Source organism: Rhincodon typus, chromosome 19, assembly GCF_021869965.1.
Source record: "Rhincodon typus isolate 14 chromosome 19, sRhiTyp1.1, whole genome shotgun sequence".
NCBI classification, from domain to species: domain Eukaryota; kingdom Metazoa; phylum Chordata; class Chondrichthyes; order Orectolobiformes; family Rhincodontidae; genus Rhincodon; species Rhincodon typus.
Window position 1 is genome coordinate 21,992,790 of NC_063350.1, and position 19,101 is coordinate 22,011,890.

The 19,101-nt window shown below is 39.1% G+C and overlaps 1 protein-coding gene across 1 annotated transcript in view; it reads left to right on the forward strand.

The window, feature by feature from the left end:
• Positions 1-19,101, forward strand: part of ptprt (protein tyrosine phosphatase receptor type T) — a 928,020-nt gene that overhangs the window by 276,432 nt on the left and 632,487 nt on the right. The window lies entirely within an intron of this gene.

Consider the following 19,101-nt stretch of genomic DNA (forward strand, 5'->3'; position numbering starts at 1 on the left):
TATTAATTGAAAACAATCACGGTACTTACAGAGGAGACATACACTTGCAATAATAAACTAGATATGTCAAATTTAACCTTGTGTTGGATTATTACTGTCACGTTGTCAGAATATTCAAAAGAATATATTGCATGCTATGGGTAACATGAAAAGCATCTCAGCCTTCATCTGCCATTATGCATTGTTGGCATTATGGATTGTTGAGTGTCTCTTGATTGTGTAACCTTAATTGTAGGTCTTCTACAAGAGTTCATTGGCTGATTGAAGTTTGTAGCAAGTCTTTCAAAAATAGTGTAGATTTTCTGTCTTCTTTTTTCACCTCAGTTTTTGAGAAGCTGTCTGTAGACCAAATGAGAGTCAGAATATTATTATTGCCTATTGTCAAATAGATGGCCTGGTCACAAGTACACAAAAGACCTGATGATTATCTTCATTTTTTTTGTTTCTTTGGAAGTTTGAGCAAAGCATTCAGTGAACTCTGAAAGCTAGAAAACTCTTTTAGCTCAGAGCAGGCTATGTTATCAAAGAGATGGGCAGAGTTTAAGAAGATTTTCTGGTTTCAATTTATATGTGTGCTTACAAGAAGTTAGTTGCATCGGCAGTTTAAAGCTGAGAGAGTGCTCAAGCAAAGAAGTAGCTTCAGACAGCACAAATGTTGTCATTAGCAGACTTCAGGCAATTAATGCAGGAGAAGTCCATGGAAGCCTTGATACTTCAATGCACCTGAGGGTGGGGTGAAGGAAAGCCTCAATCAGTATTTGTTTGGTGTAGCTGATAACTAGTTTCCCAAGCTCCAATATCTTTCTGCGAAAGAGTTTGAAATGCACCCTTAAATTAGTTCCTTGCTGTGTAGTCTCAAGAACACAATGAAACATAATCTCAGGGGAAGACATTGAAGAACCTTGATGTCAGCAGTCACTGAGGTAGTACTCAATGAAGTGGCTTAAAAATGGGTTTCATAGTCAGATTCTCAAAATGTGAAGACTTGGAATTCCATGAAAAGGCGACAAAGTTTCAGGGTGATTTTATTACCTATGAATTCACTAACATCTAAGGGACTTGCTAAGAAACCTGTAGGATTCATGTTGAGCGCATCAACCATTTAAAGTGCAGTGTACAGGGGTATTCAACAGTTGGTCCTTTTTCTGATATTTACCTCATGTAGATTATTTTACTGTCCAAACATTGTATGCAAAGTTCAGTTTGTTTGTTTAACACTGTGGTATCTTGTGACATTATTCTCCTGATAAATACCTAGGATGTCAACCTTTGCCAACTGCAAACAAAAAAGGCTTCTGACCTCTACCCAAAAAATTAATACAAATTTGATGGCTTTGTCAGGGGTCACATTACAGAGCAATATCCTTTTCAGGGCAGAGTTTGGGCAAGGTAGTGCTCTAAATTAAATCATAGAATCTCTACAGTGTGTAAGCAGGCCATTTGGCCCATCGAGTTTACACTGACCTTCCAAAGAGCTTCGCACTCACACACGTTCCTTACCCTATGCCTGCAACCCTGCATCCCTGTATATCATAGCTAATCCACCTAGCCTGCACATCCCTAGACACTGTGGACAATTTAACATGGCCAATCCACCTCAGCTGTATGTCTTTGGACGTCTATACCTCCATGTCCTTCCTGGACATTGAGCAAGTACCTGTTTTTAGTCAAATGGAAAGGGAGAGGATCCTATAGTGTTTATGTTAGTTTTGGCTCAGTGGGTAGAATTAGGCTATCATCACTTGACATTATGCAGAAGCAAATTAAACAGCAACTCTCAATATCTGCAAATGGGTAGCTAAATGCAGAAATTAGGCAACTATTGTCCCATTTTCCCCATTCCTCCCCAAGCCAGTAACTTCCCCAAAGTCTTTGTATTGAAATATGTGAATTATCTGAAGTTATGGTACTTACCTGCCAAATACTACGCAACTCAAAAATGTGAGGGATTCTCCAGTCAAGTGACTTATTTTTGTAAAGATGTGCCATGTAAATTTCATATTTTACCAAATAATTAGTAATTTGTTCTAGATGATGGTGGTGGTAGGGATAGGTTTAGGGAAATCATCTCTATCCTTGCTGGCCATGTAAATTTTATATTTGTCTCTCAAGTCAGTGCCACTTAAGGTTGGAACGTTCTCATTCTTTGTGCTATGTTCAAACAGATAGACATGGTCTCAACCTCATTTCAAACTGAGAAATTGTGTTGCATTTCTACCATAACAGTGTACCATGATCATTGTAATATGTTTATCTAAATAAGGTGTGATCATTACAGTAGGATTATACTCAAATGTAACACGGAAAATGGGACTCAGTCAATTGGCTAGCACTAAAAACTGAAGTTAATTTTCAGATTCTGAAGATCAAATTATTCTCAACATTTTTATATAAGTAAAAATATATTTTCCTTCTGAAATCCTCAAGAATCAAATCCAATAATCAAAGACAGAATGGATTTCCAAGTGGAGACAGTTTTGTAAGTACAGTGCATTAAATGTCATTTGATTTCAATTACACTGTAAATAATCTTCCCAAGTGTAATAGATTTGAAATGTGTCTTCAGCATTCGATTATACTTTTTGTTAAAACAGGCAGATGTTTTATCCAGATTCATTAAACAAAGACTTAAAATTTTGTTAAGGAAGTAACATAATTTGCACCAATTGTAATTCATTGAACTCCAATTTGAAAACAGGCAACTTAAGGTAATTTTATTTTAAGCTAACTGAAAAAAGTATATCAATGTTTAACCCTGTGATGTCCGGTTGTATTTTCCTTGGAAGATCGAAGATTTCTTTTAACCACAAAAACAAAATTAGACATCAATTCAGTTTGAGCATGAATTGAGAGTTTTGGGGGAAGAAAAATTGAAAAAATCATCACAACATTTCTTAATCAGAAATGTTTGCTTACTCCCCAAAATGTAATAACTGACAAGTACAAATATTAATTTATTTATTTGACCATCTTTAGTTTTTATATGCCAACTGAAAAAGTGAACAAGTGACCTTCCATGGAGAGTGCACCAATGCTGAGTAGCGCCATATAGAAAGGTATTGAAGAGAAAGACTCTGGATAACCCACTTCTCAACTTTTCCCGAAAGTGGTGATATTTTCACTTTTAATTAATCCACATCATTTTAATTCACATCATTTATTCCTGTTTCTTTTCAACGGCACTATAATCTGTTACCAGCATCTAAATGCTCTTGTTTCCAATTTAGTTACTGGATACTTTATCCTTTGATGAGTTCTTTTCTCTACCAAGTGGACAGGTGTGATAATTTATGACATAATTATGAGGAAATCAGTAAGCTCATCTTAACATATTCTTTTCAAACAAGCTAAAATTAGTACAAATTGTCTACAATTAAACCTAATTAGTCCATATTCAGTATCCAGTCACGTTGGGCTCTTGTGGCACAACGCTCATGTCCCTGCCTTTGAGCCAGGACGCTTGGGTTCATATGCCCACTTGCTCTGGATAGGTTGATTTTTTAAAAAAATGTTTAAGCATTGTTTAAATAAACATACCAGGCTTTGTCATCACACAGGCTGCTACCACAAGCAACCATTGTCTACTAATAGTCTCCGTTAGCAGCTATTCATTCTCCCAAGCAGACCTTTGTCTGCTGTACGGTTTTTCTCTCTCTTTGGGCTCTATCTCCACCTGTTGTTTACTCTTCCCCCCTCCCCCCGCCCCCATCCCATCTGCTGCCATTTGCTCACTACCATCTGTTCTGAAGAAGGGTTACTAGATCCAAAACATTAACTCTGCTTTCTCTCCAGAGATGCTGAGTTTTTCAAGCAATTTCTGTTTTTTGTTTCTGATTTCCAGCATCCACAGCTCTTTCAGTTTAATGTTTAAATAATATTGAGAAAGATTTGGTAGAAGCATATTAAGTAACATACAGGAACCAAGCTTAGTCACGTTACACAAATGCTATGTAAAGGCTTTTGTGGCATTATGGTAATGTCCCTGCCTCTGACCCAGAAGGCCTGGTTTCAAGTATCACTTGCTTCAGGCGTCTAATAATACGTTTGAGCAGGTTAATAAAAAATATCGATAAATAACAAGGAACTATAATGCCTAGGTTCAAATTTCACCTGCTCCAGGGCTGCTTCATAAAATGTCTAAACAGGTTGAATAAATGTATCTACAAATAATAATATGAAAAGCTGTTGTGATAGTGGTAGTGTTCCTGCCTTTGGGCAAGAAGGTCCCACCTGTGCTGGAAATTCTCACAATGTGTCCCAATAGGTTGATTCACACTATAGGTGCTTACAAATAATAAGGACTGGCAGCGCATTTGAGAAGTATAAGACATTGGATTCTGGTTCCAGTCTCTTTAGAGGCGTAGGATTGAATTCTACTCCTGGCAATTATGTGAAAAGTTTCTCATTCAGTTGCTTTATTATTTTCTTAAAGGACTCTTGTAGTGCAGTAGTGGTATCCCTATCTCTTGACCAGGAGTAGTGGGTTCAAGTTCGAACTTCTCCAGAGACATATATCTACAAATATTGCCAAAAATATAATGCAGAAATCATATTATATGAAAAATCTGCATTCATATTAGCAACAACAAATTAAATACAAACTGGTAAAATGTTGCTATCCACAGTTATAAATTCCAGATTAAACTTTAGACAAAAATAGTCCATCTGTGTCAGATGTTTCCAACATCTCACAAGAGTGCTGTCATTTTCAGTTTCTGCAACGTAAGCCATGTGTCTTTTAGGACTCTGCAGTACATTTGGGAGAAAAGATGCAAATTACTCATTTTCATTGGATAAAAATGCCCAGCATCAATGGTTGGAGACAATTTTAAACTTAGCTGCGGAGAAAAAATATTGTACAATTTAAGTTTCATACTTCTACAGTGGTAGCATTGCACAATATATAACTTCTGAGCTCTACTTATCCAAGCAGTTTGATCTCTTCCATGGCTAAACCTATTAGGCAAATGGGACTTTACACCCCATCCGGACGATGGCCTATAAAATTGGCAGTGCAGTGTTGATTTTTTGGGTGCTGACTGACCTACTATCCTCCTACAGTTTCATGCCTCTAACATGGCTAATCAAGTACGGATTTTTGTTTTATTTCTTGGTAATGGAAAAGAAAATAGGTGTTTAGGTCTCATTCCGCAAGCTGGAGTAAGACTGTGTATGTTTTCAAATAAAACACTTTTGCAAATGCAATTGGGGAGGCAATGGTCTAGTGATATTACTGCTGGCTGTTAATCTAGAGACCCAGATAACGTTCTGGGGACCCAGGTTCGAATCCTGCCACTGCAGATGGTGTAATTTGAATATCTGGAATTAAGAATCTGATGATGATTATGAATCCATTGCCGATTGTCAGAAAAAAACCCATCTGGCTCACTAATGTCCTTTAGGGAAGGAAACTGCCATCCTTACCTGGTCTGGCCTATCTATGACTCTGGACCCACAGCAATGTGAGTGACTCTGAACTGCCCTCTGGGCAATTAGGGATTGGCAATAAATCCTGCCTGGTCAATGACACACTCATCCCATAAATGAATAAAGAAAAAAAATGCAAAAGGCTCCATTATAAGATCAAAGCATGACTAGTCAGGGTAGCCAAGTGAACTCTGCATTTATGGTGATACCAAACCAATTTGCTTTCCACGTTGCATTACACTCACCCAAGTTTACTCTCCCATAAGTTCCTCAGGCCTCCCATGAAGTGCATTTTCTCTGCACCACCATTTCATTCCCATGCATTCAAGGATTGAGATATCAGAATTTCTACACAAGTACTCACATTTCTTCATTTCAACAATGCTGTGCTCTCAAGTTAAAATATGGTCAGAAAAAAATAGTTTAATGCTCTCATTAAGGTGTCAGCATTGGTTCAGGGATAGAACTCTTGTCTCTTTGTCAATGGCTGCAAGTTGTGGCTTTTCTCAGGTTTGAGTACAACATTCAGAAAGTATGGCACTGTCAGAAAAGTTGCCTTTCAAATAAGGGCTTATAATGAAACCTCCTCTGTAATCTTAGAGGACGACAGAAGATCTTAGAGCACTATTCAAAGAAAAACAGGCAGATACCCAGCCAAGATTAATTCTTGATCCAACTAAAGAGTTTCATAATTTATCATATGCTGTTTGTGGGACATGCTAAGTGCAAATTAACTGCTGCTGTAGCCTCACGTTGCACAAACCCTATACTTAAAGTATAATTCATTATCTATGAAATGTTTTAGAATCTCCTGAGGTCATGGTAAGCAACATTAAACGGAAGGTTATCCTTTTGCACCCAGAAGTAATAGCTGCTGTTTTATTAATTAAATGTTAGAAGCCAAGTTCAGTTTTAATTGGCCCAATAAACTGATTTAATTTATGTTCTGCATTTCAGTGGTACACCTTATTACGTTAAGTAATCAAGCAAAGAGAAGCCTGATACTCATGTGTATATTCTATATAAATAGAAGCATTGTTTGCAAATGTATTTTATTATTCTGGGTAGCAGCGTATTTAATGCTTGTGGAGCATTGGCCGAAGAATTGTCCATTTTCTCCAATCTGCAGTCTGTTTGAGGGTGCTTCAGAATAGGAGGATATCCATATCTACAGGATATAGTAATACACTTCCTCCTCTGAAAGCCATCTCTGGTTAGCCTTAAACTTTAATGGCATATTGCCATTTTATTTTATTATGCCTATTATTTTGCATTGAATGAACTACAGATGGAAAAAAAACCCCAAATGTTGAGCAGTAACTTGTTCCCTTGTGATGAAATCAGTCATCTTATGCCATAATTTTTTTATTGGGTGATCATGCTTCCATGAAGTTTGACTCGCCGCATTATGTTGTGATGTGAAATGGCCTGAATGAAAATAAATCACAATATAAATTTTGGATGAACAAGGTCCTTCAATGTGTTGCAGCTCATTCTTCCAGAATACCAACCCCAGTAACAATCTATTTTTTAATCAGCCAAGTATCTTAGCCTTCATAACACATACTGCAATTCTATATAACCCTAAACATACACCTTCTTGTCCTTTTGCTCTGAAGGTACTGTTTCAAATTTCTTTCTGGTAAGTATGTTATACATTTCTATAAAGCCATATTTGAGGGGCCTCTTTCTAAGATTGAAGAAAACTGGCTTATTGTGATATTCACATAGCTCTTCCCTCTGACATGTTTAACTTCTTCATCTGCCTCTACAGTGCATCTGAGCTTTAGATGAACATGCCATGACGGTCAAACATGCCTGCTTTGCCATCTGTGGCTATGTACAATGCTAATGCCGCTCTGGGAATTTGAACTCGACTAATTTAGCAATGCAACCCAGGATTCAATATGTTCTGTTTGTTCAACCAACATCTTTCAACTTTTCCATTAGCAAGTTTTAACCCACTGATAAAATGGACAAGCCTTTCATTTTTAGCCCTTTCACTGCAGTAATTAGCAGTTATCATTTTAAATTACTTTTAAATTCTTGATTCCCTGCCCTGAGTTCCAAGTTTTGTTTTTCTAACTTGTTCAGTGACTAAGTTTGACTAATCTCCAACTCCAAAGTATTATTTTTATAAATGTTATCTTTATTCTGTAATAATTGTGTTGTCTGCTAACCTAAAAGATAGTGACATACACCTCAGCACAAATACAGTGTTTATTGGCCAAAAAATGTAAAAGGGACCCATGTTTGTGGGAGATGAGTACCGGAAACAGCAGTATTTAATGCCAGCCTGCACCTCTCAAAAATCAAGGTGTATTCTAGCTGCAGAAGTGGCTCTCTGTGGTAAAAGTAGAGTTAATGAACAGGGAAAACATTGGAAATGGCACAACAGATCATGCAGCGTACCCTAAGCTTTTGGATGCAGGAGGTACACTGGAGGAAAGAGTTCCTTTCTCGCAGGATATGCTCCAGGCAGAAATGAAGAAGGTAGTGGCAGAAGGAAACCGTTAATATCTATAACAACAGTCTAGTCTCTGGAGTGAATATAAGATATTTAATGAACTTGTGAGGGAGCCAAGGTCAATGAATGCATCTTCAGTACCATTTCCTGACAAGGAAACATTAGCTTCATGCACAATTCCATTCATAATCCCTTTATTCACCCATCAGCAATATGTATTGATATGATTCACAGCTCAAAATCATATTCGCATCACATCCTAATACAATGCAAGTCTGCATTTCATGGCTTGCAAACACAATCAACTATTCTACTGTGGGAGGCATTTTCCAAAACCCCACATTAAATCACACTGACAAACTGATGCTCCTCTTCTTGCAGAAAAATTAGTGGCAACAGCACCTGAACTGACAGGGACAGGCATGGCTACATGTCCTTGCATCCATGAGGGAAATGATACTGACAATCATTAGTGAGGCCACAGCCAGAATCTGGATTAAAAATGTTTTGGATGACAGTGTACACCCACCTAGTCCATCTTCTCATGTCCAACACCCCCTTATCTCACCTTCTATTAGAAGTTATAGGCTGCAGATCCAGACACCGTGAAATCTCCCTCTGTTTCTCACCATGCACTCTACTTTCATCTATTCAGAAGGTTGGAACTGAAGCATAGAGGCAAGATCTGCACTTTCTTTTTGCAATTTAATCCAAGACTTGGGAGTAGGTTGGAAGTATGCCTGCATTCGGGATAGAAAGCAGGGTTGGGGAACCTGTCATCTTCTCAACTCCCTGCAATTCTGTCAGGGATGGGAAGGTCATTCCACATAGAAGTCAATTGAGGCCCTAAAATGTGCAATTAATAGCCAATAGTGACTACAGTGTTGGTGGTGGAGAGAGGAGCATTTTGATCAAGCACTTTGAAAGAGCAAAACCCCATCCCTTCCTTCCCCGGACTTTCCTGACAGGTTGGGGTAAGACCAATTTGTTTATCTCTTCTCCAGAGCCTCCTCTATGGTTGCTGATCCAATGCAACTGAATTCTCAGCAGTGCTGACCACTATCCCTGATCAGTTAGCAATTCTTGGATACAGGATGTCTGCCCTAAAGGGCCAGTCAGGCCAATACTTCATAGCCATTGATTTGTATCAGGATTACCAGGAGTGGTCATGATGGGGTTGCCTCTGGTTTTGCAGCCCAATTTTAGGGCCAGCACTTCTGCCATTTTTTTTAGATTCAGCTCAGTGAGTCTTCAGGCATGAGTGTGCCTGATCCTTAGCACTGCAGCAGTGGGAACAGGTGTGTCAGCTCCCTGAGGGTGAGCTTACACATAACATCTGGCACAGGGGTCTCAGATCAGAACTTTGTTTTGAGCTAGTGGAGCATGTAGGAGGCAGCGTTGCTGGTGCTTGTCCCAAGAGATCTGTGTGTTCTTCCTTAGAGATGGTGGAGGAGATGTGGACTGGAAGTGGACTTCTGGCCACTAAGACCATCAGATGCCACTGGCGCCTGCAGGAGACAAGGTAGAGAAATGAGATCAGGGTTGAAGACCAGACATGTTAAGTGTTCATTCACTGTGGCAGTAAAGAGAGAGTAGCATGGTAATAGTTGCTGGATCGTGGAGGTTGAAACCTCATAAATGGCCACCCTTGACAGGTCAGGACCAGAGTTCACTCTTCTTAGAGGGTGCAAAACCTAATGGTGGGCACCCCACCACCAATCCTGGCTGTCTCCTCCCTATTGTGCCCCATTTTCACTTGGAAATAAGTCAAAGGGAGGGACCAAGTGAGGTGAATGTGCATGTCACAGCTCTTTGTACTAGTATGATTATGGAAAGGTGGTGTGCTGTCATGAGTGAATTAGTAGGGGGCACAGAGGCCATGCAAGATTACTGGTGTGTGTGTGTGTAGGGGCAGATGGGGAACAAAGATGGGCTTTGGGGCAGTTGAGAGCAAGGGAAGATATTGATTATGACAGTGAATGTGGTAGAGCATGAAACTTGGTGGGAGGTAGGTACAGTAGCAACATTGGAAGAAGTGAGGTACTTGTGGATCAGAGAAAGTTATTGACCTTTTGCAGTGCTGCTGGGTGTACCTCCAGACTCTGGAGACCACATTGACATTGTTCGCAACCTCAAACCAGGCTGGCATAGACTTGCGTTGTAGTCTCTTCTGCTGGCCCAGGTAGAAGTGGACAGCCCTCCTTTACACCATCCTACCCACCAGGAACTCCAGGTCTCTGACTGCAAATGAAGTGACGATTTTCCTTTGTCTGACATTGTGTGGGGCAAACTACAGCAACCATGCAGGGAAGCTCCAGACTCCCAGTGCTTGGCCTGGTGCAAAACTGTGTTTTAAAAATGGCATCCATGCCAGAGATCCCAGGATTTCACAACAATGGCAGGTATTTGTGCCTACAGTGAGTGGAAGAGTACAACATCCAGGGCGGCATGGGATAATGGTGGGTATGTAATGAGGTGAGTTTTGGGAAAGTTACATGATAAAACCCACTTGCTGTTGCAGTCAAAAAGCTTCCATGAGACTCGCCAAAATGACTCTCAGCTCACTTCCGGTAAAATTCAGCCCTATGAGTATGGTCAGCAAGATCTATACAATCTAAAATTAGCATGGTGAGATGAAGTGTAATTGTGAGATTAAAAGAAGCTGCAAATATAGCGTGTGTAAAATAAAAACAGAAAACTATTTTTAAAAAAACAGATTTCAAAATGACGCTGAAAGGAAGAAAATCTTGGTTATAAATCATTTGTTCAAATTAATTGAGTCTTAATGTCAAGGCAGTTGAAGTATGCTCCATGGATAAGAATAATAATAAGAAAAATATTACAGTGAACAGTTCATACAGTAAAGAAATATTAACACTGACCATTTGGATTTATTCAAGCCTTTGTAGATTGAGACAAAACAATGATAGGGGTATGTCTTTCTTTTCCAGACAGGACAAAGCGGTAGACATTGTTTACTTGGACTTTAATAAAGCCTTTGACAAGGTTCCACATGGTAGACTAATTAGTAAAGTTAGATCACATGGGATTCAGGGAGAGCCTGCCAACTGGATACAAAATTGGCTTAACAGCAGGTGACAGAGTGACGGTGGAGGGTTGTTTCTCGGATTGGAGATCTGTGACCAGCGGGTGTTCCACAGGGATTGATGCTGGGTCTGCTTTTGTTTGTCATACATATAAATGATTTCAATGAGAATATAGAAAGTATGGTTAGTAAATTTGCGGATGACACCAAGATTGATGGTACAGTGGACAAGGAAGATGGTTATCTAAATACAAACAGATCTTGATCAGTTGGGTCAGGTGGGCTGAAGAGTGGCAAATGGAGTTTAATTTGGATAAGTGTGAGGTAGTACATTTTGTTAAAACAAATAAAGACAAAACTCATGTAATTAAAAGTAGGGCCTTAGGCGTATTGCAGAACAGAGAGACCTAGAGGTTCAGGTACATAATTCTTTGAAGTTTGCGTCACATATAGACAGGGTGGATAAGAAGGCATTCAGCAGGCTTGCCTTCATTGCTCAGACCACTGAATATAGGAGTTGGGACGTTATATTGACGTTGTGCAGGATGTTGGTGAGGCCTCTTCTGGGGTGTCCAGTTCTGTTCACCCTATTATAGGAAGGATATTATTAAGCTGGAGAGGGTTCAGAAGAGTTTCATTGGGATGTTGCTGGGAATGGAGGGTTTGAGTTTAAGGAGAAGCTGGATAAGCTGGGATGTTTTTCACTGGAGTGTAGGAGATCGAGAGATGACCTTGTAGAGGGCTGTAAAATCATGAGGTATATAGATAAGATGAATGGCAGGTGTCTTTTCCCTATGATGGGGGATTTCAAGACTAGGGGGCATATTTTTAAGGTGAGAGGAGAGAGATTTAAAAAGGGCATGAGAGACAATTTTTTTACACAGTAGTTCATGCGTGAAATGAACTTCCACAGGAAGTGGTGGATGCGGCTACAGTTACAATGCTTAAGAGACTTTTATTAAGTACATGAATAGGAAATGTTTGGAGGGATGTGGACCAAGCACAGCCAGGTGCGACTTGTTTAGTTTGGGATTATGGTCAACATGGACTGGATGGACTGAAGGGTCTGCTTCCGTGCTGCATGATTCTATGACTTTATGACTCTATGACAATATAGTTTACAAATAAATTGAACTATGCTTCATAGCAAGTAAGGATTTTTTGTACCACAAAAATTCCTAAACAATGGCTAAGTGATTTTCCTGCATGTGTATTTAAAACGTTACTTAGATAAATCCTATTGATTGCTTTGAGGCATAAAGAAGAGTATTATTCAGTTAACACTAAATCTATGATATAATGTCTCACTGCTTTTATTACAATGCTTGTTGAGCTGATTAAAGATCAGAGATTATTTGGATATTTAACCTGTGCTCTGCAGGGCTTGTATTACATGCTATACCAATTAGTTATAAGTTTTTGTTGCAATCAACTTGGCAAATCAAATAGCAAAAGTAACAATTGAATGGGAGCAAATGTCTATGTTGGGCATTGTAAATGACCTGTCATGTTAGATTTCCTATTGAAATATTGCTGAATTCCGAAGTGTGTGTAATGAACCCATAACCAAATAAAATAAGCCTCGGTTTAAATTGATTGTAGTGCAAAATGAAAAAGACCTTTAGTAGAAATGGATGAGTCAAAACACAGAAGTAGATTTAATCAAGAAGTAATTTATGTTTTTCAATGTATCACAATAAGATATTGACAGAAGTACCCAGAGATTGATGTAAATGAATTAGTTTGAAATATTTTACTTTAGGACACACTGTAATCTGTACTGTACTGGCACTGTAATTCCTCAAGATAACTACACTGGCATAATTACAAATGCTCGTCTTTTTTTTTACAAAGAAATCACAGAAAGGAAGATCCTATATTTGTTTCTTGCATACAAATGACAGCTTGTGACACCAATTCATTAACATACACATATATCCATACCATATATTATGACTTGGGCTGTACCTAATGTGCAAATGTGATTTGCCTTAAGGATATGGGAACATGACAAATTGATTTAGTTGGTTGAATTGACCAAACCAGCAAAGTGTCAACTTCAGAGTGTTATACAGAAAGTTTCTCTATGTGAGCTCCAGCAAGTTTTCTCTGACAATTCTCTATTGCTCACCTCATTACACATGCAGTGTTTGTGCTATTGTGTGCTCACCAGTGCAGAAGTACTTGTTGCTGGGACTTTCCAAGAGTTGTGCCCCGAATCATGTTTCACCTTGCACCAGATCAAACATTACCAGCTAGGAATGGTCATTCACTGTACTTGCAAGTGGGAGAGAAGTGAAAAGCTTATGATAGTGCAATTATAAATGTATTGCCTTTTCACATCATCACAAGTCTGATCATCTGTTGTTGTAACTGCGTTTACAAGAATGAAACAAAAGACACTACCTGAGCTTAGTACCATACAATGTTAAAGCTGTCTCTGAAGGTGTTGCTACTCTTTTTCTAATATCCAATGTAGCTTAACTTCTTTTCATTGTTCAATGTGGGGGTATCACAGCAAATGTTGGTCTGCCAACAGTCTGTAAGCTCTTTTGCATCCAGTACATGACATCTTGCCTGCTCCAGTTGTGCAGAACGCAGCATCAAATAGCTAGGTTGCACATTTTGTCTGGAGTATACTTCAAGACCCTCCCTAGACCAAGCAACAGAACTTCACCTTCAGGAGGCCTATCATATGCTCCATGATGGCCCTGGTAGAAGATTAGGCTGCATTGTATCTGCGTTCGGCCTCAGTCAGGAATTGTGTAATGGTGTCATCAACCATGGGTTGCAAATGGTAGCCCCTTTCTCCTAGACATCCTTCTAAAGTATTTACCTCTTGAAATGAGACCGAAACATGAGAGTTCTCAATGACATAAGCATCAGCAGCTTTCAAAGATGTGCAGGTTAAGTGGATTGGCCATGCTAAATTGCCCATAGTATCCAGGGATGTACAGGCTAGATGGATTAGCCAAAGGAAATGCAGGGTTATGGGGAATTGGCAGGGGTGTGGGTCTGGGTGGAATGCTTTTCAGAGTGTCGGTGTGAACTCGACGGGCCGAATGGCCAGCTTTCACACTGTAGGGGTTCTGTGATTCTATGCTTGAGGCTTTTGGTGCAGAGTTCTAAGATTTGGTACCCATGATCACAGGTGACTTGTACATTTACTGAATGGAAGCCTTTTCTATTGAAGTCTGCCAAGTTTTATCTCTTGGTGTTCTCAAGGTGACATGTACAGTCTACAGCTACTGTACCAATGTTGGCAAAGCCTACTATCTGGGCTATAGCACTGGCCTTGTCATGGAAAAATTAGATAAAGTGGTGTGATCTGGCATAAATTGTATCGGTAATAGTCTTGCTGCATTTGTGGTTTGAGGATTGAGAGATCCCACACAGGACTCCAGTGGATCTTTGGAAGCAGTCAATTGCATAAAAATTTAATGCAGCTGCCACCTTGACAAGTACTGGGATAGGATGATTACTCACCTATTCAGGTTACAGGTCTTGCTCCAGCAGATGACACTGGTCAATGATGGAATCCTAGGTCATCCTCAGTCTGTAACAGCAAAGGACTCACTCAGCTGGAGGAAAATATATCAAGGACGATAGAGTCTGGGTCTTTTTGGTGGGATCTTCAGCTGCAACATTTTCATATAGAGGCTGTATGGGAGGGTAGTTGGTAGGGGTTGGTGCTGATCCTGGGCTTGCTGGTATATTTGTTCCTCCCCTATATCCCTGTACCTGGGCCTTTGACATAGAGGACTTTATTCTAAAGTAGTAGTTTGTAAGTGTGGTAGGACTTCAGAAATCTTGTCCCCACACCACACCCAAGAAAGACAACATTGCATATAAAAATATGTTGTGAAATACTTACAGGTCAAGATCAGAGGTTTTTATTCCTCTTGCTTCCATTTGAAATAGGTTGTTGTGTGTTTTCCTCAAACCCTCATGAGGTCCAACTGAAAAATAATCTACAACAAACTTAAAACAGTATTAAAGCTTGCTCATGCTTTCAAACTTGAGGGAAGATAGTCACAACACATACACACTCAAGCATTCAAGGAAAAAGGTTCAAAACAAAATGGAAAGAGGTTACAATTTAAGAATGCCTTAAAAAATCAAAAACATGGATATGAGTGACATGATTTATGTCTAAGTGTAGAAATTCAGTACCTAGTGAAGGTATCTTTCTTTAGGCATTTAGATTTAGATGAGAACCATTGGCTAAATTTGCAGAAGTCCTTTTGAAGTTGATAAAGCTGCAGCCAGAAAATATTGGTGTCATGATTTAGTCCACTTTTCGCAAATGCAGGGTTTCTTCCAGACAAATGTTTTTGAAGAGGTTAAAGCTTGAAATAGCTTTGCTCAACCCAGGACATGTTTTGTTTTCCTCTGTACAACACCAATTGCAGTATATTTGGATGTTAAAGAGCTGATTGGATATTAACAATTAACTAGATTTACAGTGGCTACAATTCACCTCTTCAGAGCCTAGGGTGCAGGGTGAATGAAAGAAGAGGTTGGCCATGTTATCTATCCATTAAAGAGTCCATTTCAATTCAACTATTAATGTCTGTTCCTTCAGCCAGGGGTCCAGTGTTATCCATACATTATTTAAATGATAAAAATCAAGGAACAGAGGAGATCCAAAGGGATGCAAGTATAACTGCACATGATAAAACATGCAAAAATTTATCAATAAAACCTATTTATCTTTATCCTCTAGCCCTCTACTTATAAAGGACACAAGCCATACAAACTACACAAGCAACACAAACCTCCAGTAAAACCACACTGTACAATACAATGTTAAGTTCTGAGCGACAGAAACGGAAGAAGTTGCTGGAAAAGCTCAGAGAGTCTGGCAGCATCTGTGAAGAAAAATCATTTCGGTCCAGTGACCCTTCCTCAGTTCTGGGCACTTCATTTTAAAAGCTTGGGAATGAATGCAGTATAGATCCACTAGAAATGGTACCAGGCTCTCGGGGATATGTTTTAAGGAAAGACTAGATCATCTGGGCCTGTATTTAACAGAATTAAGTTGTTAAAGGAATGATTTTTGAGGTTTCAAGAATTTTGAAAGGAATTGGGGGCATCAATGGTAATGTTTTCTGTTGACATTAATGTCTAAGACTAGAGAATATCATCTTAGAAGCAGAATCAGGCCATTCAAGTCAGAATTTAGGAACCACTCTGTCACAAAAATGCACTGGATGCTCGATGAATTAATCATTTTTAAAGAGAGATCAGTAGATTCTTTCCAGCTGAAGACATTAAGGGATAGAGAGCAAAGGAATGGAGTTCAGATGCAGCTCATCCATGACCTCATTAAGTAATGGAACAAGCTTGAAGTGTGGAATGGCTGAGTTTTGTCCCTGTGTTTTTATTCAAGATATGATACATATAACTCAATGTGCAAAGCACTGTCTCAGTTCCTATAAAATTCACAATATAAATTGCCATATAAATCATTATATAAAATACTGTATAAGTCACCATAAAAATCACCGTATAATGTATTGCATGAGTTGTGTAAGTCGGACTAAGTGCTAAGTAACTGGCTATATACCAGCCACTAAGCAAGTCCTCGTATAATGTGCTGTTGAATCGCTACATAAAATGCCTTATAAGTTGCTTATAAAGTCTAAGTTAATGCTTAAAAATGATTACATAGCTATTAACCTTTTTTTAAGCCCATCATGAAGTGAAACAGGCACAGTAACTCATAGAAGTGAAATGCAAATGTAAACATTTATTTTGATTGAGTTGTCTATATTAAACCAACTGCTAAAGAAAATTCTAATTGTAAATATTAAATAGTGGTTCTGCTTCAGGTTTTATTTGTAAACATTCCTTGAATTCTAGAACATCAGTATTGAAAGCTCTTTGATGTGGACTTTAAACACATTTGTTTACACATCCTGTCTTCAAGCGCGGCTTCCATCCACTTTATTTATAAAAAAAAACAAATAAAATGATCATCACGTGTTTCATGATTTGTGAATTCCTTGCTTAGAGCTGTGAAAAATCTATAGATAGCTTGAGTTGTTGGTGCAGGCATGGCAATGAGGCATCTGCTGTTTTATTTTGTGAATTTATTAATGAACCTGCTGCAGCTTGTACATGTGTATGTGCTTAATGATGTTACTTCGGTGTCACTTCACTGCAATTTTTTTAAAAAAAATCAATTTTGAGTTTCAGTAGACAGAGCATAAGTCAGTTCCTCACAAACATAAAATTACTCCTCACTTGACAGTGTGCAGAAGTATGTCAGTATACTATAGCCACTAATTGCCCTATCATTATAGCCAGTGATGTTTCATTGTCCATCAACATTGCAAAAGTATGCTTGCGAAGGGAGAAAAAAAATCACACTTCTTCACTGAATATTTATTACATCAGTTCAATATTTGGCAGTGCCTCTTCTTAGTCAAATTTCTGGCTTAGCTTCGGAACGTTTATAATAGAATTGAAGACAGAAAATAAACATGCACACTTGGCTATCAAATAACATTTAACGCAGATAACTATGCTTCCCTCACGAATAGACATGTTTATTAACAAAGAAACATAGTTCATCCTGTAAAAACAATATATTAATTCTTGTGGCAATTTCTGGCTTTTAGTGAAGAAACCTGACAGATTTATTAATAAATGAGTCCTGCAAAAAGAGTTAAGTAATTGGGTACTTACCATAATGAGAGGTACATGTGTGCATTTGAAAACTGTCCAGAAGACAGAGTTGAAGTGCCTCAGGTTTGTTCTCAGCTTCCCTGCCTGCAATAAATGACATGGAACTGGCTTGAAGAAGGCATCAGATCTGATGAATAATCACCAGAATTGAAACGTTACCTCTGCTTTCTTCCCACAATTGCTGCCACATCTGCTAAATTCTCCCACCAGTTTTTGTTTTTGCATTGGATCACTTACTGCCCTATGTGCATTGAAACACCAGCCACTGCCATCTTGGATAGGGCTCTGAGATTGGCAATCTGAGCATATGCTTGTTTCAAGCAGGAGGCTATTTGTTGCTGCACAACAATGTGTAATTTGGTCAGCAGAGTTGAGAAAAAGTGTTGCTAGAATGGGAGAGACCATACCTTATTTTGAGCCCAAAGTGTGAGGATATTTTTTGTGGTGAGAACATTATCATTGAAACTGGAAGTGAAGCTCTTGCTCCTTGGAACGCCGTAGCTTCAGTATGTTGTCTGGCTTCTTTTCTTGTGTATTCTCGAATACATTTACTTGGGGACAAACACTTATCTTCAAAGTGAGAAACATTTGGCAGAATCTTCCCAGGTCCTGAATAATGTGGGCAATGGTACCTTAGCTGGAAAAATATGGTGCGATCAGAAGAAGATGATTCTCATTGACATGAAAAAAAAAGTCTGACTTCTGATCCAAGCATTAAAGGTAAGATGACTGTCTGTCTTGCGAGAGAGTAGTGACAGACCTATTTGTCTGCATTAGCATCTCTTTATTATCTTGCCTCGCTGCTTGTTCCTCCGGGTATCATTTGGACAATATTTCCTCAACATCTCAGGCATGGTCCCAGGGCAGTGATTGTCTGCATTCTTCACCCATGAAATGTGGTACCAGACATGCACTAGCTTTACCAATCATCATGGCACATTTCTGATTTACTTATAATACAGCTCATCACCAGAATACTGCCCTTGGGAGCTCACCAACACCTTTCACTGCAATGCTGTCACCAGGCCATTTTGCAGGTATCCATCTCACGTATTGGAACAGTGAGAGGAATAAAAATAAAAACCTCTGCTTCAAGGTGGAAGATGAGAAAAATAAAGAAATCCAAGTCAGTAGTTGGGGAGGGGTCAGGGGTAAGGGCAGAAAAATAATTTTCAGAGCCCATCCCCTTGTTCCCATCTGTACATCAGATTGCTTCCAAATTGGGGCAATCGTAGGCACCCACCCAACCAAACAAGTCTGTTGATAACAAGGTGTAGAGCTGGATGAACACAGCAGGCCAAGCAGCATCATAGGAGCAGGAAGGCTGACGTTTCGGGCCTCGACCCTTCATCAGAAATAGGGGAGGGGAAGAGGGTTCTGAAATAAATGGGGAGAGAGGGGGAGGCGGATAGAAGCTTGAAAAAGGAGAAGATAGGTGGAAAGGACACAGACAGGTCAAAGAGGCGGG